This window comes from Engraulis encrasicolus, chromosome 7 (genome assembly GCF_034702125.1).
Source record: "Engraulis encrasicolus isolate BLACKSEA-1 chromosome 7, IST_EnEncr_1.0, whole genome shotgun sequence".
Lineage (NCBI taxonomy): Eukaryota > Metazoa > Chordata > Actinopteri > Clupeiformes > Engraulidae > Engraulis > Engraulis encrasicolus.
Genome location: NC_085863.1, coordinates 31,627,107 through 31,647,106, shown reverse-complemented (window position 1 = coordinate 31,647,106; position 20,000 = coordinate 31,627,107). Strand labels below are relative to the sequence as shown.

The 20,000-nt window shown below is 41.9% G+C and overlaps 1 protein-coding gene and 1 long non-coding RNA gene across 2 annotated transcripts in view; both read right to left on the bottom strand.

Annotated features, from left to right (window-relative positions):
• LOC134451809 (uncharacterized) overlaps positions 1 to 20,000 on the bottom strand; it is an 83,755-nt gene that overhangs the window by 51,720 nt on the left and 12,035 nt on the right. The window lies entirely within an intron of this gene.
• On the bottom strand, positions 1,733 to 5,559 carry LOC134452104 (uncharacterized). Its single transcript, XR_010035365.1, has 5 exons — positions 5,257 to 5,559; positions 4,533 to 4,629; positions 4,360 to 4,444; positions 4,139 to 4,224; positions 1,733 to 2,324 (listed from the first exon to the last, which is right to left on the bottom strand). It is a non-coding gene; the product is annotated as an uncharacterized LOC134452104 (long non-coding RNA).

Here is a 20,000-nt window from a genome sequence, read left to right as displayed (position 1 = left end):
TAGTCATTATGCATTTCTTGGTAATGATTCGTTTATGGTGATTGAACTTTCTGATAAGCATTAGTAAACCATCATTAAAATGTCAGATAACCCACCTTTATTTATGAAAAAAACATTATCTCTTTGTTGCCTCCTACCACCTAACCATTACCAAGTACTATTAGGCATGTATGGCAACGGTTTGTAAACTCTTGCTTTAGCATTAGTGAAATCTTAATTAACCCTTTTGTAATGGTTAGTGTGTGATGACTGGTAACATGGCAAACAGTAAGTTGAGGCTCATGTGACTGCCCCTCATGGATGTTTCTGGACATTAACAAATGACTTGATAAGCATTGCTTATGCATTATCAAGGATTTATAACCCATTACTTAAGTATATCTGGGGAACTGATCTAAAGTGAAAACCTTCCCATGCTTTACAACACATTAACAAATGACTTGTTAAGCATTGCTTATGCATTACCAAGGATTTACAACCCATTACTTAAGTATATCTGGGGAACTGATCTAAAGTGAAAGCCTGTTATGGCTTCACAACACATTAACAAATGATTTGATAAGCATTGCTTATGCATTACCAAGGATTTATAACCCATTACTTAAGTATATCTGGGGAACTGATCTAAAGTGAAAACCTGTTGAGGCTTTACAACACATTAACAAAAGACTTGATAAGCATTGCTTATGCATTATCAAGAATTTTCAACTCATTACTCACTCATATCTGGGAAACGTTTAAAGTGAAAACCTTTCCATGCTTTCCAAAACATCAACAAATTACTTGATAAGCATTGCTTATGCATTATCAAGGATTTATAACCCATTATTTAAGTATACCTGGGGAACTGATCTAAAGTGAAAACCTGTTAAGGCTTTACAACACATTAACAAATGACTTGATAAGCATTGCTTATGCATTATCAAGGATTTAAAACCCATTACTTAAGTATATCTGGGGAACTGATCTAAAGTGAAAACCTGTTCAGGCTTTACAACGAATTAACAAATGACTTGATAAGCATTGCTTATGCATTATCGAGAATTTTTAACTCAATACCAACTCATATCTGGCAAACTTTTAAAGTGAAAACCTTTCCATGCTTTCCAAAACATCAACAAATGACTTGATAAGCATTGCTTATGCATTATCAAGGATTTATAACCCATTACTTAAGTATATCTGGGGAACTGATCTAAAGTGAAAACCTGTTAAGGCTTCACAACACATTAACAAATGACTTGATAAGCATTGCTTATGCATTATCAAGGATTTATAACCCATTACTTAAGTATATCTGGGGAACTGATCTAAAGTGAGAACCTGATAAGGCTTTACAACGCATTAACAAATGACTTGATAAGCATTGCTTATGCATTATCAAGGATTTAAACCCCATTACTTAAGTATATCTGGGGAACTGATCTAAAGTGAAAACCTGTTAAGGCTTTACAACGCATTAACAAATGACTTGATAAGCATTGCTTATGCATTATCAAGGACTTACAACTCATTACTAACGCATATCTGGGGAACTTTTAAAGTGAAAATCTTTCCATGCTTTCCAAAACATCAACAAATGACGTGTTGAGCATTGCTTATGCATGGGAGGCAACATCTGAGAGATCTTACTATTCTCATCAAAAATATTTACAAACCACTTACACAATACATTTGAGATGTGAGATGATGTGCTTCATGGTAACGGTAACACAAGACAGACAAAATTCAATATCTTTAACTATTTAATTTTTAAAAGTAACAGTTATCAGCTTAAACAGTAACACAATGAAGAAAGAGAGATGAGGACTAGCAAAATGAAGAGATTAGATGAGGGGAGAGCTTGTGGAGAAGAGAGGTAGGCAAGAGAAGAGATATAGTGCATTCATTAATCAAAATTTTCTACAAGGGCCGGTGGCGTTCATGTGTGCTTCGGATGTCAGTGTTTGGTATTAATGTAATTACCACATGAACGCACAATTAGGAACTGTACTGCATTTAAAATATATTTTCTACTGGGCAGCAGCAGCGAGCCCGTAGTTTTGAGCTCAGCCACTTTGCACTGTAGTTCAGGATTTCCCAAAATAGTTTTTATAATAAAAATATATTGAGAGTCTGTAATAGTGATCTAAAGTGAAAGCTGTAGAAACTGCATGATGACTTCTGTTCAGCTATGAAAATACTCCGGGTGTCGGCGGGCGTTATGGGAGAGAGGTGGCCGGACGTTCACGGCCTCTATGGGAGCTAAAGGGTTAAAGGAACTTTTCTGACGATGATGGTCCTTTGTAAAAAGTTTCAGGGGTAAACTGCCTTCATGATGCTACCTGTGAGGAAACAAACAAAAAAAGCACAGTTTTCAATTATGGGCAATATTATTGGACACAAGTCATGTAGAAAGCAATATGCACTAAGAAGCAGGAACTCAGACCGTTATCGACTTTTTCCATATACAGTCCCTTCCAAAGGGTTTGGAACAGAAAGGCGCATGACATTGGAGTACATCTCGTCTTATTTAAACCTACTGTATAAACATGCCATAGGGTCATTTCACGTGAAATCAGACACTTTGGGACCCGACCCACACCAGTGTTAATTTCGTGACGAAATATTTTCGCCATAATTATCATTAACGATTGTTTTTCCCCTGACGACAATAAAACGATAACGAAAAAAACAGCATGTGTTTGTACGAAAAATATAACGATATTGATTTATATTTTCGTCAAAAAAATAAAAATGTGACTACAATACCATCGGAGACGAAAACCAATAGGAAGCATTTTTGTTAATATGTCACTGAAACATTGAAAAAGAATTTCCTGATCTTTCGCAAGTCGCGACCCATCTGCTCCGCGTCTCCCTCCCCTCCCTCACACACACAAACACGCAGGCACAGTGACAGGCAGCGTCGGTGCTGCACGCCCGTGACCTTTTTTTAACAGCAGCAGCCTACTTTTCAGGGCAATCCTGGCTGGACAAAAATATTGTTGCCCATTTATCCATGACGAAGAAGTTTATGCAGTCATGAAATAGTGGTGGTGCTGTCTGTCCTAAAGTAGCAAACATCTTTCTCTAACGATGCCTTTTTTTTCTCCACTCCCAGTCGCTTTCATGAACCTGCTACCCGACGGTCGTTGTCTGATCTTTTTTCAATGTTCGCTAATGTTTGTAATTTAAGGGTCTATGCGTTGGTACAAGCCTTCTGATAAGAATCACTTTAGTGCTGATCGCAAAGGATTCGGAAGTGTGGAGTTTTGCGACTTGTTTCAGTCAAGGACACTGAAATAGGAAGTAAACGGCCTTTCCACGCTTTCATATGCGTTTTTCCAATAACATCTTGCGAATGCATGCAACATGGACACAACCATGTCAACGAGAGCGCGTATGCCATCACAACTTCGAATCAAGCAAATAATATGCAACAGCTTGCAATACGCGCACGAGGGAGAGAGAGAGAGAGAGAGAGAGAGAGAGAGAGAGAGACGTCTTCCAACAGGTGCCTGTAGGCTACCCCGCGACGCTCTTGATTACTGGTATACCCACAAGTATTTTTTCATAACGTGCAGTCCCGTTTTTCCCCCGAAGTCGTAAAATATCGACAGAGCTGTATGAGTGTCGTGGCCATGATTTTTTTTACACATTGGACGCACTGGCTTATAAGACACTCTGGCAGTTTTTGACAATATTTCATGATTACAATATGTAATTTTAATCATTGATTTCCCCAAATTGTATTTTAGTTTGACAATTTTATAGAGAAGTGTAGACAAGAGGAAATGAATGTAATATTTTGGTTGACTAAAATTATTTTAGATTTCGGCGACTAAAATTGTATGAATTTTAGTCAGCTAAAACTAGACTAAGACAAAAATGATTTAGATGACCAAATTGTGACTAAAACTAAAATTGCATTTTCGTCAAGAGACTTAAACTAAATTAAAAATTCCTCTCAAAATTAGCACTGACCGACACGGATTTCAAATCATACTTGCTGTGCCTGTTTAGTAGCAAGGTAGCACCCCAGAACTGCATTTGTGCGAATCTGACACCAATATTAAGTGAGAAACAGACTAGCGAAGGTTTACATATGAGGGTAGGGTATAGTCTACATGTTTCTGACATTGGCTCAGCAACTCACCCTATTGGACCATCCTCCATTCCTGGTTCCATCCCCCTGGGTGCTCGGTGCTGGCTGTGTCAACGTGCATGGGTGGCTACCCAACACTGTTCAAAAACATGATGAGATTTAGATGAGATTTAATATCAGACAAAATATTTATTACATATCACTAAAAGCAAATACTGTGTCAAGCCCTACATAGCCTAAATAAACGAAACAGTGCCAGCATGCATACTTACACTGGGTCTGCGTCAGGGGGCACTTCCAGGAGATCTGGTCAATACTGTGTCACTGGTGTCAACAGTGAGTGGGCTGAACGTTCATCTGTACAATGTAAACAAACATTTAATTATTTCCCATACACCTAAAACAATTATCTATATGTGTGTATGACATTAGCTCACTAACTCACCCTATTGGGTCATCCTCCACTCCTGGGTCCATCCCCATGTGCCATGGGTGCCCGCTGCTGGCTGTGTCAACATGCATGGGTGGCTGGCTACCCAACACTGTTCAAAAACATGATGATTTAGATGAGAAAAACAATGCCAGCATGTATACTTAGGCCTACACTGGGTCTGCATCAGCGGGCACTTCCACTTATCAAATAAATCTGTCATGAGCCAACAACTGAGAGAGGGAAAAGTCAAGTCACAATTTAGCTTTCATGACAGTAAATTACTACATGAGTGCAAATAAATACATCAGCAGGTTCACAACGCCATGAATTATTTCTGAGGTCAGTAGCCTACTGTAAGAAAGCTTGGGACAAATCATTCATGCAGTCATTTCAGAAGTCAGTAGGCTTAAGCTTACCTCATCTAAACATACAAAAAACAACATGACTCACTACAAAGACCTCAGAAAAGAAACTAACTTACATTTATGGTAGTCCAACACCGTTAGTAATGTGCCAATCTCTGCCTACATCTGCAAAGCTACTCAATGTGACACCCCCTAGTTTGTTTACATCCGGCGTCCACCTCTCCCCAATGCAATGAATTAGCTATGCACGATGGGCATGAGATTGTGTATCTTGCAAGCGACAGGGATTCATCTTTCAAATAAGAAAGGACTATGCAGACAATTGCATGTCTGTTCAGTGAATATCAAAACATTTTAGCAGCCAAACTTACTTGGATGCAACAGCAGCAGCGGCAGCAGCAGGGCAGTAGGCAGCAGCAGGCAGGCAGCTCATCGCATGCTCTTCTCGCATTCGCTCCAACTTCTCGTGTCAACTTTGATTAATACTTCCGACACTGTCAACATCCACATGCCAATACGTCCGCGAAAACACCTTGAAATGACGACTCTTCTCCGTTTAGACTTGTAATTGTCCTTCAGCAATATAAACCGTGAACACTGAACAAGACACTACTTCCTCAAAGTTTAATGTGTCCCCTCAAAGAACGTCCCCTGGAAACGCATCACTGATCACAAAACAACATCCGGTCGATTAACCACTTCCTGGAATATTTGAATTATCAGAGACGATGCAAATTAGAATAGAGAATCTTTGGTATTACCCCTGTAATTAAGAGATCAGAGATTTCTAAAACTACAGTAGTGAAAAAGAGTTACAAAGTTAATTGTGTTTTCTGCTGGCCATTTTCGGTTGTTTTGACGGAGAGTAATGAGTATGACTGAGCTGTATTTTACCGCGATTTCAACGTTGTGTCATTTCAACAGTATTCTGGTCAAGGTAAAATAAAATAAAATATATATATAGGCCTATATTAAAAACGTTTTTTAAAAAAACAATGTCACTGTTAGTTGTACAGCAGATACCCACACATATGAGGTATCAAAATTATGGTTGAGATGTCTAGTTTTCCAAAAAAAAAAAAAAAACTTGGGCTTTCAGTTATGGTGCTGTTGTTTACAAATTGTGTCAGAGTGAATTCTGAGGGTTAACATTACTTGTCCACCTAAGCAGTTGTATGTCTCTATGCAAGTGGGTGTTTGAGTACTCTATTAGTTGTAGAGAACAATATTGCTTAGCAAATTTTGTTAACTAGCATGCTAACTAGCGATTTCTGCTATTTTGCTCTGTGCTTGCAATGGCTCAAATGGAGGGGAATGTTTTGCGCTTAGTGTAAGCTTAATCTACCTTTTGGCAGTAGCCTACAAATAACAAAATTAATGTTTAAACTGTGCTTTTTTATTTGTTTCCTCACAGGTAGCATCATGAAGGCAGTTTACCCTTAAAAAAGGACCATCATCGTCAGAAAAGTTCCTTTAACCCTTTAGCTCCCATAGAGGCCGTGAACGTCCGGCCACCTCTCTCCCATAACGCCCGCCGACACCCGCAGTATTTTCATAGCTGAACAGAAGTCATCATGCAGTTTCTACAAATTTCACTTTAGATCACTATTACAGACCCTCAATACCTATATTTTTATTATAACAATTATTTTGGGGAGATCCTGAACTACAGTGCAAAGTGGCTGAGCTCAAAAGTAGCCTACGGGCTCACTGCTGCTGCCCAGTAGAAAATATCTTTTAACCCTATCGCGCCGGATGCATCATATATGTCTCATCAAATTCAAAGCCCTCTCCACGCTGACACACAAAAAAATCGATCTGAAAAACATCCTGCGTGTCATTTCCAAACGTCCTGCAGTACACGGTAACCGCCACAAGAGAGCAGCGGTCGACAACAAGTTGACCACAGCTCGGCGAAAAACAGGAAAATGGGGTAGAAGCGGTTTCCCTGACCGACGCTGAGATTTCGTCAAATTGCATAAGGTTTGTGTACAAATTTCCGAAATATAACTCTACATCCTTTAATTTGAACACTTGCTTTGTGCAATTAAGCAAGGAAGAGTTTATATTTTTACACCGTGTTGCAGAGAGATCGTGCTAAAACTGATGAGACATATAAGCACCATCCGGCGGTGGCAGGAAGTCAGCCATCAATGCATTTGCTCCATAGGGAAACTTACAAAGCATACCACGACGATCGCTTAACAAAACACACAAGTTGTTTTACTTCAAGACAAAGATATTGCCTTAAGAAACAGGTTTTACTTGCAATTTTGAAAATGCAATGCAAAATGTTGAAATTATGATCTCGTAAAAAATGCATTGAAGTGAATGGAGAAATGGTCCAATTGTTGTAATGGACCCATATATTCAAATTACACATCAAAAATGAATAATGATCTATATTACACTCATAAATAGGTTGTTGAGCATTCGATCAGCTATGTTTTTACATAGATTTTAAAAAATTACCCAACCAGGCTGTGGGAAATGTAAAATATGGTCCTGCTAAAACAAGGATAGGCTTTAAAAAATGGCAGGATCTCACTAAATATTTAAAGATAATCCTCAAATTGAATTGTCTGACAACTTTTTTAAATTAAAAAAAAGTTGTAAATGCATTAAAAGTCATTTTTCAATGGTCATGAAATTGGAATTTTCATTCATTAAAAGCCTGATGCATCATATATGATGCATTAAATATCTCAGCGACCTTAACAAAAATTTTTTTTTTTTTTTTACATTTCTTATAAGGGACCAATATTGAAGCAAATTCCAAAAAATTTGAATTTTCTCTCATTGCTTTCATGGTTCAGGTTTCACAGGGTTAAATGTAGTACAGTTCCTAATTGTGCGTTCATGTGGTAATTACGTAAATACCAAACACTGACATCCGAAGCACACATGAACGCCACTGGCCCTTGTAGAAAATTTTGATTAACGACTTTACGAGCTGATGACGTACACAACAGCTGGCTCTACTCTCACCATGGCAACCGCTAACTTTAAAAACTCAAAAACCGGCATGTTCAGTATGTTCAAATAGTCATAGTAAATGACTGTCAGAAAATATTCAGCATTTTTACCTTTTGACTTCCTAATTCATTTGCTTGCTGTAGCTGATGAACAACAGTCTATTATCGTTTTATTAACAAAAAAAATGGCCAGAGTCTCACTCTGGTCCACCATCTTTAAGTTGTAAACAACAACAAAATAGCACATGAACGCAACGCACTTGTAAATACCACTTCACAACTAGATAATATCTACTAGATAAGACCACATGAATGCACTATATCTCTTCTCTTGCCTCCCTCTCCTCTCCACAAGCTCTCCCCTCATCTAATCTCTTCATTTTGCTAGTCCTCATCTCTCTTTCTTCATTATGTTACTGTTTAAGCTGATAACTGTTATCTTTTAAAAATTAAATAGTTAAAGATATTGAAGTTGTCTGTCTTGTGTTACCGTTACCATGAAGGACATCATCTCACATCTCAAATGTATTGTGTAAGTGGTTTGTAAATGTTTTGATGAGAATAGTAAGATCTCTCAGATGTTGCCTCCCATGCATAAGCAATGCTCAACAAGTCATTTGTTGATGTTTTGGAAAGCATGGAAAGATTTTCACTTTAAAAGTTCCCCAGATATGCGTAATGAGTTAGTAATGAGTTGTAAGTCCTTGCTCATGCATAAGCAATGCTTGTCAAGTCATTTGTTAATGCGTTGTAAAGCCTTAACAGGTTTTCACTTTAGATCAGTTCCCCAGATATACTTAAGTAATGGGGTTTAAATCCTTGATAATGCATAAGCAATGCTTATCAAGTCATTTGTTAATGCGTTGTAAAGCCTTATCAGGTTCTCACTTTAGATCAGTTCCCCGGATATACTTAAGTAATGGGTTATAAATCCTTGATAATGCACAAGCAATGCTTATCAAGTCATTTGTTAATGTGTTGTGAAGCCTTAACAGGTTTTCACTTTAGATCAGTTCCCCAGATATACTTAAGTAATGGGTTATAAATCCTTGATAATGCATAAGCAATGCTTATCAAGTAATTTGTTGATGTTTTGGAAAGCATGGAAAGGTTTTCACTTTAAACGTTTCGCAGATATGAGTGAGTAATGAGTTGAAAATTCTTGATAATGCATAAGCAATGCTTATCAAGTCATTTGTTAATGTGTTGTAAAGCCTTAACAGGTTTTCACTTTAGATCAGTTCCCCAGATATACTTAAGTAATGGGTTATAAATCCTTGATAATGCATAAGCAATGCTTATCAAATCATTTGTTAATGTGTTGTGAAGCCATAACAGGCTTTCACTTTAGATCAGTTCCCCAGATATACTTAAGTAATGGGTTGTAAATCCTTGATAATGCATAAGCAATGCTTATCAAATCATTTGTTAATGTGTTGTGAAGCCATAACAGGCTTTCACTTTAGATCAGTTCCCCAGATATACTTAAGTAATGGGTTGTAAATCCTTGATAATGCATAAGCAATGCTTAACAAGTCATTTGTTAATGTGTTGTAAAGCATGGGAAGGTTTTCACTTTAGATCAGTTCCCCAGATATACTTAAGTAATGGGTTATAAATCCTTGATAATGCATAAGCAATGCTTATCAAGTCATTTGTTAATGTCCAGAAACATCCATGAGGGGCAGTCACATGAGCCTCAACTTACTGTTTGCCATGTTACCAGTCATCACACACTAACCATTACAAAAAGGTTAATTAAGATTTCACTAATGCTAAAGCAAGAGTTTACAAACAGTTGCCATACATGCCTAATAGTACTTGGTAATGGTTAGGTGGTAGGAGGCAACAAAGAGATAATGTTTTTTTCATAAATAAAGGTGGGTTATCTGACATTTTAATGATGGTTTACTAATGCTTATCAGAAAGTTCAATCACCATAAACGAATCATTACCAAGAAATGCATAATGACTAACTCGTGATTCACTAAGGGTTGACTAATGTTAAAATAAGGCTTAACTAAGGCTTAACTTTGCTTAGCGAACAGTTACATCAGCACACACAAACCATTTACTAACGGTAGAAGTTAATGATTAAGAAATGAGAAATAATACTTACATAATGACTAACTCGTGATTCAGTAAGGGTTAACTGGTGTTAAAAATAAGGCTTAACTAAGGCTTAACTTTGCTTAGCGAACAGTTACATCAATACACACAAACCATTTACTAATGGTAGTAGTTAATGATTAAGAAATAAGAAATAACACTTACATAATGACTAACTTGTGCTTCACTAAGGGTTAACTAATGTTAAAATAAGGCTTAACTAAGGGTTAACTAATGCTCAAAAAGGGGTACTTATTATAAAGTGTTACCATTATTTCTTTATGTGGGATTTTTTCCCCACTGAATAAATGCACTTGTATTGAAGGTTGGATTTTTCTCTTTTTTTCCATTAAGGTCCCATATTATTTAGAAAAAAAATAAAATAATTGGAAGCTAAAAAACACATCTCAACCAGGGGTGCCAATAATTATGGAGGGCACTGTATGTATGAGTGAGAGAAGGAAAGAGAAAGGAGGAGAGGGACTGACACTTAAAGAGTGAGCGAAAAAGAGAGAGGGAGAGAGAGAGCAAGAAATGGAGCGAGAGAGGGAGAGAGAGAGAGAGCTGAGGTGTGGAGAAATATATGGGGTGAGAAATATGTCGACAGAGAGGGCCAATGGAGAGGAAAAACACCAACAACCGGCAGGAAACACACTGCCATGACCATTTGGGGGAGTGTGTGTGTGTGTGTGTGTGTGTGTGTGTGTGTGTGTGTGTGTGTGTGTGTGTGTGTGTGTGTGTGTGTGTGTGTGTGGCATGGGGTTGACTGATGAACACACACATGCTCGTAAACATGCTAATTCGGTTGCAGCCTTAGCAGATCTCTGAGCAGCGGTAGTCTACGAGCAGAAGGATCTCACCCACTGTGCTATGAGCATGACCCAGACACACACACACACACACACACACACACACACACACACACACACACACACACACACACACACACACACACACACACACACACACACACACACACACACACACACACGCAAACAACTCTGTTCCCTGTTGCACACACTGCACAAACACATGCACATACACATGCTGATCATATGCTAGTATGCAAACTCACACAGTAGGTCGTCACTAATAAATTGGGGATTTAGGAAGAAATCAAAGCACACTGGTCGCGCACATACACACACACACACTTTGCTTTATTAGTCCGCATTGCCTTTCATTTCTGTCTCCACCCAAACCCCCCAGCCACCCCCCCATCCCTCTCTCCCCTTTCCTCTTTTTAACTGCTTTATTTCTAGTTGTTTTTTGTTGTTATTTTGATGTTTTTGTTGTTTTTTTGTTTGTTTGCGTTGCTTGTCACCCACCCACAGGGCACAAGGGAGCTACAGCAATGTGTGTGTGTGTGTGTGTGTGTGTGTGTGTGTGAGAGAGAGAGAGAGAGAGAGAGAGAGAGAGAGAGAGAGAGAGAGAGAGAGAGAGAGAGAGAGAGAGAGAGAGAGAGAGAGAGAGTGCACACACACACACACACACACACACACACACACACACACACACACACACACACACACACTAACCTCCCCTTGATGTGCTGCTGTCCCATGTTCGCGCGCGCGTGTGTGTGTGTGTGTGTGTGTGTGTGTGTGTGTGCACTGCACGCTGGCTTTATTAAAACGCTGTTTGTGGGCGCCCCCACACTGGGTCTGCTCCCAGCAAGTCGCCTCCCCCAGGCTACATGTCTGGAGCGCACCCCCACAGGAGGGGTACAGGAGAAGGGGAGGAGGTGGAGGAGGGGAGGAGGAGGAGGATGGTACAGGAGGGAAGGAGGAGGAGGAGGAGGGGTACAGGAGGAAGAGGAGGTGGAGGAGGAGGATGGTACAGGAGGGGAGGTGGAGGGGTGAACAAGGGGTACAGAGGAGGGTGAGAAAGTGGAGGAGGGGAAGTGGTGGAGGAGGAGGAGGAGGAGGAGGAGGAGGGGTACAGGAGGAAGAGGAGGTGGAGGAGGAGGAGGAGGAGGATGGTACAGGAGGGGAGGTGGAGGGGTGAACGAGGGGTACAGGAGGAAGAGGAGGTGGAGGAGGAGGAGGAGGAGGATGGTACAGGAGGGGAGGTGGAGGGGTGAACGAGGGGTACAGAGGAGGGTGAGGAAGTGGAGGAGGGGAAGTGGTGGAGGAGGAGGAGGAGGAGGATGGTACTGGAGGGGAGGTGGAGGGGTACAGGGGAGGAGGAGGAGGTGGAGGAGGAGGAGGGCAGGAGGGACAGGAGAAGGGAAGGAGGTGGAGGAGGATGATGGTACAGGAGGGGAGTTAGAGGGGTGCAGGAGGGCATGAGGAGGAGGGGTATGGGAGGAGGGGAGGTGGTACAGGAGGGAAGGTGAAGGGAGTGTAGAGGAGAGAGGAGGGGTGCAGAACAGGAGGAGGAGGCTGAGGAGGGGTACAGGAGGGGAGGAGGAGGAGGAAGGAGAGGGGAGGTGAAGGAGGGTGGTACAGGGGAGAGTGGGGTGTACAGGAGGTGAAAGTGGAGGAGGTACGGGAGGGGTACGGGGGAGAGGGGGAGGAGGGGAGGATGGGGCGGCGGAGGGTGGGGGTACAGAACAGGGTGGTGGAGTGGTACAGGAGAGAGTGGAGGGATAGAGAGAGTGGTGGTGGAGGTGGAGTGGGCATGAGGAGGGGTAAAGCAACACATTCTAATCCCAACTCGTCTATTTCTGACTAGCTTTGACCAGACTGCCATTGTTGACTTCGAGGGTATACATGCCACGTCGCATGTTAACTAGGTGGCCTAAACCTAGACCTTTGCCTACCCTAAATGCCAGTGAAGTTATGCTGCCACAAGGGGGCGCCTTTGAGGCCCACCTCACATGTTGACTCAAAGGGCATACCTTAGACATCAAAAATTGAAGTCCGGTCAAACAACAAATTGACGAGTTGGGATGAGACACTCTAGGCAAAGGAAGTGCACAAGGAAGTGCACAAGGAAGAGTACAAGGAAGGGAGCAAGGAATTGTTGGTGTCGTAGGTGGTAGAGGAGGGAGTAGAGGGAGACAGAAGGGGGGATAGAGGAGTGGTGAGGGTGGAGGGCAGGGATGAGTAGGTGGTGTGGAAGTCCACTTCTAAAGTGACATGGCAGTAAACAGAAGTGTTTAGTTGTCTGGTGTTTTTTTTATCAATTTATAGATGAATCTCACATAGTCTATGACTGAGGCATGTTGAGAGCCCACTCAGGCAGATTGCACAGCATCACACAGAATGGCACAGCCTAGTACAGTGCAGCACAGCGAAATGCAGCGCAGCACAGCTCAAACAGGAAAGGGAAGAAAACATTTCACTGTGAAGCACTACATACTGGCATGCACAACTTCACATATTATGTATATGTCAGACGCCACAGATAGCCTACAGTATGTATCATATCCAAGACAGCCGACACCAGCTTGGAAAAGAAATCATTTCACTGGTAAGCATTACACATTGCTGGAGCCTACACTTGGGCTATATGCTGTACACCAGACAGTACACAAGACAGTTGGCCTATATGCCGACAGCAGCACGACACACAAACACTACACAATGATGTATACATGGCCATGGGCTATACATGGGTTGCACATTTGTAAACAACCCCTGCTGTACTATCTTCAACCTCTGACGGTAGGGACACATAGGAGGCGAAGCAAGCGAAGCGAAGAGAGGCGAAATTCAACCGTCATCAGGTCGTTGCAGCGAATCAACTGGAATGGAACAGTTACAGTATGTTGTTGATTTGATTGGGCCGCGGCAGGCGAATTCACTCCTCATTTGCATAACATTAAACTTTCTTTAATAATTTCGCTTCGCTTCGCTCCTGTTCGCTTGCCTTCGCCTCTCTCATAGGAAATGGCCAAATTCGCGTCTATGTGTCCCTACCGTGATTGTTGGAAAGTGTTGTCACTAAACAAAAAATTGGTGACATGGTTGGCTGCTTAGCGTCTTGCCCCTCCTCAAATGTTTGCAAATGTGAAATATATGCTGCATGCAAGACAGTACACAGATAGCCTATGCCATATCCAAGACAGCAACACTACACATAATCCCTAGGCCTACACATTGCTGTATATATGGGCTATATGCTGTACACGCAACAGCACACAGCAGATGGCCTATACAGTATGTGGAAATACAAGCCAGCAGACGTCAGAGACGGGAAGAGCACATTTGGCAGGTAATATATGGCCGACCATGCAGTCTCGGTCTGCATTTCTCAATTAACCCTTTGATGCAAAGGCTCTGTTACCTGTATTACCTTATTGTCACCAAAATTGAAACGACCTCGTATTAATATTTTACTTAAGACTCATTGTAATGGCATAGTATTGTTTTTATAATGTGTATAAGCTTTTTCAGCAAATAGTGAATAGGATTGGCTACGATCCCATCTGCTTTCCAAAGCTGAGAATTTTACTACCATACTGTACATGTTTTTCAATTGTTTCTATGCTATTCCTCTTGGTGGTGGGGAAGTCCAATTCTTCATTGTATGTCCTCTGCCGCCATTAATCCAACATCACAAGACATCCTCTGAATTTTACCACACACAAACGTATGGATGCACACACACAGGCACGCGCACACACACGCACCCACACATGCACACGCGTGCACACACACACACACACACACACACACACACACACACACACACACACACACACACAGACAGCCGCATACAGACGGACGCACGCAGGCACACACACACACACACACACACACAGACAGCCGCACACAGACGGCAGCACGCAGGCACACACACAGACACACACGCACGCACGCAAGCACGCACGCACGCACGCACGCACGCGCGCACACACACACACACACACACACACACACACACACACACACACACACACACACACACACACACACACACACACACACACACACACACACACACACACACACCCTACACCTCCTGTCCTTTCTTCTCCTTGCAGCCCAGAGGCATAAATCAGCCGGAATACCAGAAGGGCACCCTAAGATGAGGGATGTGTGTGTGTGTGTTATGTGTGTGCGTGTGCGTGTGCCGGTGCGTGTGCCGGTGCCGGTGCCGGTGCCGGTGCCGGTGCGTGTGTGTGTGTACATGTACTGTATGTGTGTGCGTGTGTATGTGTGTGTCTATATATTCTCCAATGCAATGCAAATGAGAGATGAGATGAGATGAAAGTGTGATAAGCACACACACACACACACACACACACACACACACACACACACACACACACACACACACACACACACACGTGTGTGTGTGTGTGTGTGTGCGTGGAGAATGGATTAGAATATGCGTGAAACAGAAATGAACTGCAGGCTAAATGCTTCTATTCGCCCAAAGACTTCATCTCTCCACACCCCATGCCATATCACCGTTACACACAAGACCCCATGCCATCTCCATCGATCACGAGATAAAAAATACTTTATATAAAACAGGGCACTAATACTGACTACGGTTGCATACAATTTTAATGTTGACTAAATTGATGAGATCTCCACTTTTGGTTTGGAAGTACGGTTTGTGGGTACAGCGTTTCTGCTGCTGCAAAAAAAAAATCAAAGTCTTCAAACAAAGGCTAATTACTGATGTAGTAGTGCCTGAATAATTAATTACACATCAAGGAGAGACACAATTGGATTTTCTCTGAATGTAATTAGTGCAGCATGCGCGCCATCAGCAGAGTATTTCAATGAGCTCTGCTCTAACCAGTGCGCATGCTTAACCAGTGCCCATGGCTACTCTGTGCGGATGTACTACTGTGTGGTTGTTGGATTAAACATGGCTGTTCCCCCAATCAGCAGAGTATTTCAAAGCGCTCTGCTCTAACAGAGTGCATGCTTAACCAGTGCCCATGGCTACTCCGTGCACCGTGCTGGCAGTGTTGGTGCGGGTGTAAGGCTTGGTTTGTGGTCGTTGGATTAAACATGGCTGTTCCCCCAATCAGCAGAGTATTCCAATGAGCTCTGCTCTAACCAGAGTGCATGCTTAACTGGTGTAAAAGAAGATTGATCCTGCACCTGTTTTACTGGATGTGTGCGCATCACCCACACTACTGTTCTGCTTAACTGGTGCCCATGGCTACTCTGTGCACCGTGCTGGCAGTGTTGGTATGGATGTACTACTACTGTGTGGTTGTTGGATTAAACATGGCTGTTCATTCCCCCATCAACAGAGTCTTTCAATGAGCTCTGCTCTAGCCAGTACGCATGTGTAACCAGTGCCATGTTGACGCGGATGTGGTTATTACGATGGGTCCCAACTTTTTTACTGTGACCCCCTTTTGGACCTTGTAATATTTAAATAATAAAAAAAATAAAAAAAATAAAAAATACAAAGTATGTGAATGTTTTAACGATACAAGTGAATACTGTTACTAACTGATTTATGGCATTACAGTAACTATTAACAGTTAATCAGTGGTTTTCCCATTTTTATGCAAAGTCCCTTCTTTCAGCGTCCCCTCTGCAGAACCTCCGCAACCTCCCAATGCGGTCCCAACCCCCAAATTTGGAAATCACAGGATTACGCGATTTTACATGGTTGTTCCAAAATCAGCACTGTATTTCAATGAGCTCTAACTAGTGTGCATGCTAATCCAGGTATGTGCCCATGGCTACCCACTGCTCATGTATATATGGGTTTACCGTTTATTTACAAAAAAAATCCCTTTGCTTTGCAACCCTAGCTGCGCACTGTTCAACCTCTGATTGTTGGAAACTGCTATCGGTCAAACAAGCATCTTGCCCCGCCTCACAACACGAATGTTTGTACATGTAAAGTCTATGTATTACCAGTGTATAAGTACGTAGGTCTACACCTACCAGTGGTGTGCATCGGCACGGCCCTTACGATTCGATTCGATTACGATTCAGGAGGTAACGATTGGATTGAAATCAATTCAGTCTGATTCTACAATGCATTGTGATGCAGTACATTTCGACTGAAAGCAATAGATTTTTTCATCAGTCATGAGGCAATACAAGCATTCAGATACAGAACAGCATTTTATTGGCTGTTATGTGTATCACTTCTGCAGTTCACAGTGCTTCGAAGTGCTTAAATTTAACTTAAAATTTAATTTGCTCCGGAAATGTCCATAGAAGTAATTGAAACTTGAAAAAATATGCTGCATTGATTTTGGCACTTGCCGACGCGACTGTCCATGCCCGCATTGGGATGCATTGTCAAATCGATTATTGTTGACAGCACTGATGCCTACCCAGGTGCCCACAGCTAGCTTACCAGTGCACCATTAATGGAAATGTGGTACTGATGTCCAACACTACTTTTGTACCATATTGAATCGTTCAATCATTAGAAGAGATTCAAGACATTCAATACATTTCTTGCCACATTCCCAACCTCAAAGGCATACACTAGACACAATAAACACACCAGCAAAGCACATAACCATGAACATACCAAAGCACATATAATATCTAAACCAATGAATGTTATGTTGGCCCCATTCCTTATACTGCCCCGTGTTCCACATCTACCAGAAAATCATTAATCACTAAATAAACCACACTCTAAAACAACTACTGCCTACTTTAAGATTGCAGACTAGCACTAGAGAAAACAAGCACCGCAACACCTAAATCTGCACCTTTGTTGGCATCCGTCATAATTTTGCTCAACATTCCAAATATCATGAAGCCACTGCTCTTCATCTAATACATTAGATGCACTAGACTCTTGAGATGTATGTGTGTGTCTGTTTGCGTGCACGCGTGTGTGCATGCCCGTATGTGTGTGTGTGTGTGTGTTTGTGTGTGTGTGTGTGTGCGTGCGTGCGTGCGTGCGTGCGTGCGTGCGTGCGTGCGTGCGTGCGTGCGTGCGTGCGTGCGTGCGTGCGTGCGTGTGTGTGTGTGTGTGTGTGTCAGTAGGCACCTCTACTACTACCTCCTGGTAGCAGAGCTCGTATAAATCTATTTAAATAAATTTAATGGCTTGGGTGCAATCTCGTTCCGACGGTTTGCTGAAAAGTGTGAGCGTGGGGTTGGGCATCAAACGCCTCCGTCGTATCTCTCCCTACTGGTGTCCGTCTTTTCACTCCGTCCTGTCTCCTTTCTTCTTTCTAATTATGTGACTCGCAAGCGGGAGGGGAAAAAAAATATCCAGATAAAAAGTACAAGAAATTGCTGCTGCTTTGCCCGCAGATATTTAAAACCATTATGCTCATACGGTACCCCCTCGTTAGGTGCCCATGCAGGGTGTGTGCGCGTGTGTGTGTGTGTGTGTGTGTGTGTGTGTGTGTGTGTGTGTGTGTGTGTGTGTGTGTGTGTGTGTGTGTGTGTGTGTGTGTGTGTGTGTGCGCGCGCGAGTGTGCTGTTGATGCCTGTAGATATTTAAAACCATTATACCACCTCAAGGTGTTATGAAGATGAACATCTTTGATGTGGAATAACTCTCATTCTCTCTCTCTCTCTCTCTCTCTCTCTCTCTCTCTCTCTCTCTCTCTCTCTCTCTCTCTCTCTCTCTCTCTCTCTCTCTCTCTCTCTCTCTCTCCCTCTCTCTCTCTCTCTCTCTCATTTTCACTTCCTCTCTTTCTCTATATACTAGGTGGGTGGTATAATAAGTGCGTGTGTGCGTGTGTGCGTGTATGCGTCTTTGTGTGTGTGTGCGTGCATGCATGTATTTTTGTGTGTCTGTGGGGAAAAGGGGTGTTCATTTTCAAGCGTACGCCCAGGTAAGGGAAAATCTGTGCTGTACATGTGCACAAGTTCGTTAAGGATGTGAGTGTAAGTCCCAGGTTATGTGTATATGTACATTTATACCCAATATGAGTGTGACTGGGTGTGTCAAGTACACTGTGTGCAGAATTATTAGGCAAACATGTTTTTTGACCATATTGTCCATTTTATGCGTATTTTCTGCCACCAACCTTTATGAACATGAAAACCTATTGGATTTAAGCATTCCAGATCATGCATATGTGTATAATAAGATGGGGGTGTGATCAAAGGAGCCCAACACCCAATATCCGGTGTGCATAATTATTAGGCAACTTTGCTTTCTCCTTGGAAAATGGGCCACAAAATAGATCTAGCAAACTCCGAAAAGTCTATAAACAATTTTGAAGTCTTCCAGAGGGATGTGGCTCTCTTGAAATTGGCAAGACGTTGGTAACGTTAGCACAGAAGTATCAAATGCACCGTTGCAAAGTCATCAGTCTCACATGAAATGTCACTGCCAAAATGTTGAAGAATTTAAGGTGAAACTACAAGAAAATTATTACCCTGCAGTGCTATCATATTCCAGAATGCAAACTTACATCAGGTGTCCAGAAGAACAGGTTGTTGAGCACTCAGAGACATAGCAAAGGTAAGAAGGGATGACACCAGACAACCATTTAACAAGTTAATTAAGTCAAGACTGGGTCAAGAAATACCCTAGGACAGAGTTTTTAAAGGTATTATGGACTGGTGAAAGTGACTATTGACACACAGGGTGGATGAGCCCATAGCTGGATCTGTGAGGGAAAAGTTTGCAACTTTCAAGAAGACAATGGTATTTATGCAGTATTCTGCTGGCATTTGAGTAGAACTCAGGAACTCATCTGAGTGTGCACATTACCGATCTAGCCATGGGCTCATCGATCTGGTCCATTAACAGTCACTTTCACAAGTTCATAAAACCATTGACAAAATTGTCTAAAGACCTTTCTTGACCCAGTCTTGACTGCATTTCTTGTTGAGTGGTCTTCAGGTTTCAACCTATTTTACCTTGGTCATGTCTCTGAGTGCTGAATACAATGTTCTTGTGGACACACGATGTAGGTTTCAGTTCTGGGATATAACAGCACTGCAGGGTAATCATTTTGTGATAGTTTGACCTTCAATTCTTCTCAATCTGGCAGTTACTTTGTGATCACAATGCATGTGACACTGATGACTTCGTAACGGTGCATTAGACGGATATGACCAATATCTGGGCAATTTCAAGACAGCCACATCCCTCTGGAAGACTTCAAAATTGTTTATAGACTTTTCAGAGTTTGTTAGATCTCATTTGTGGCCTATTTTCCCAGAGGA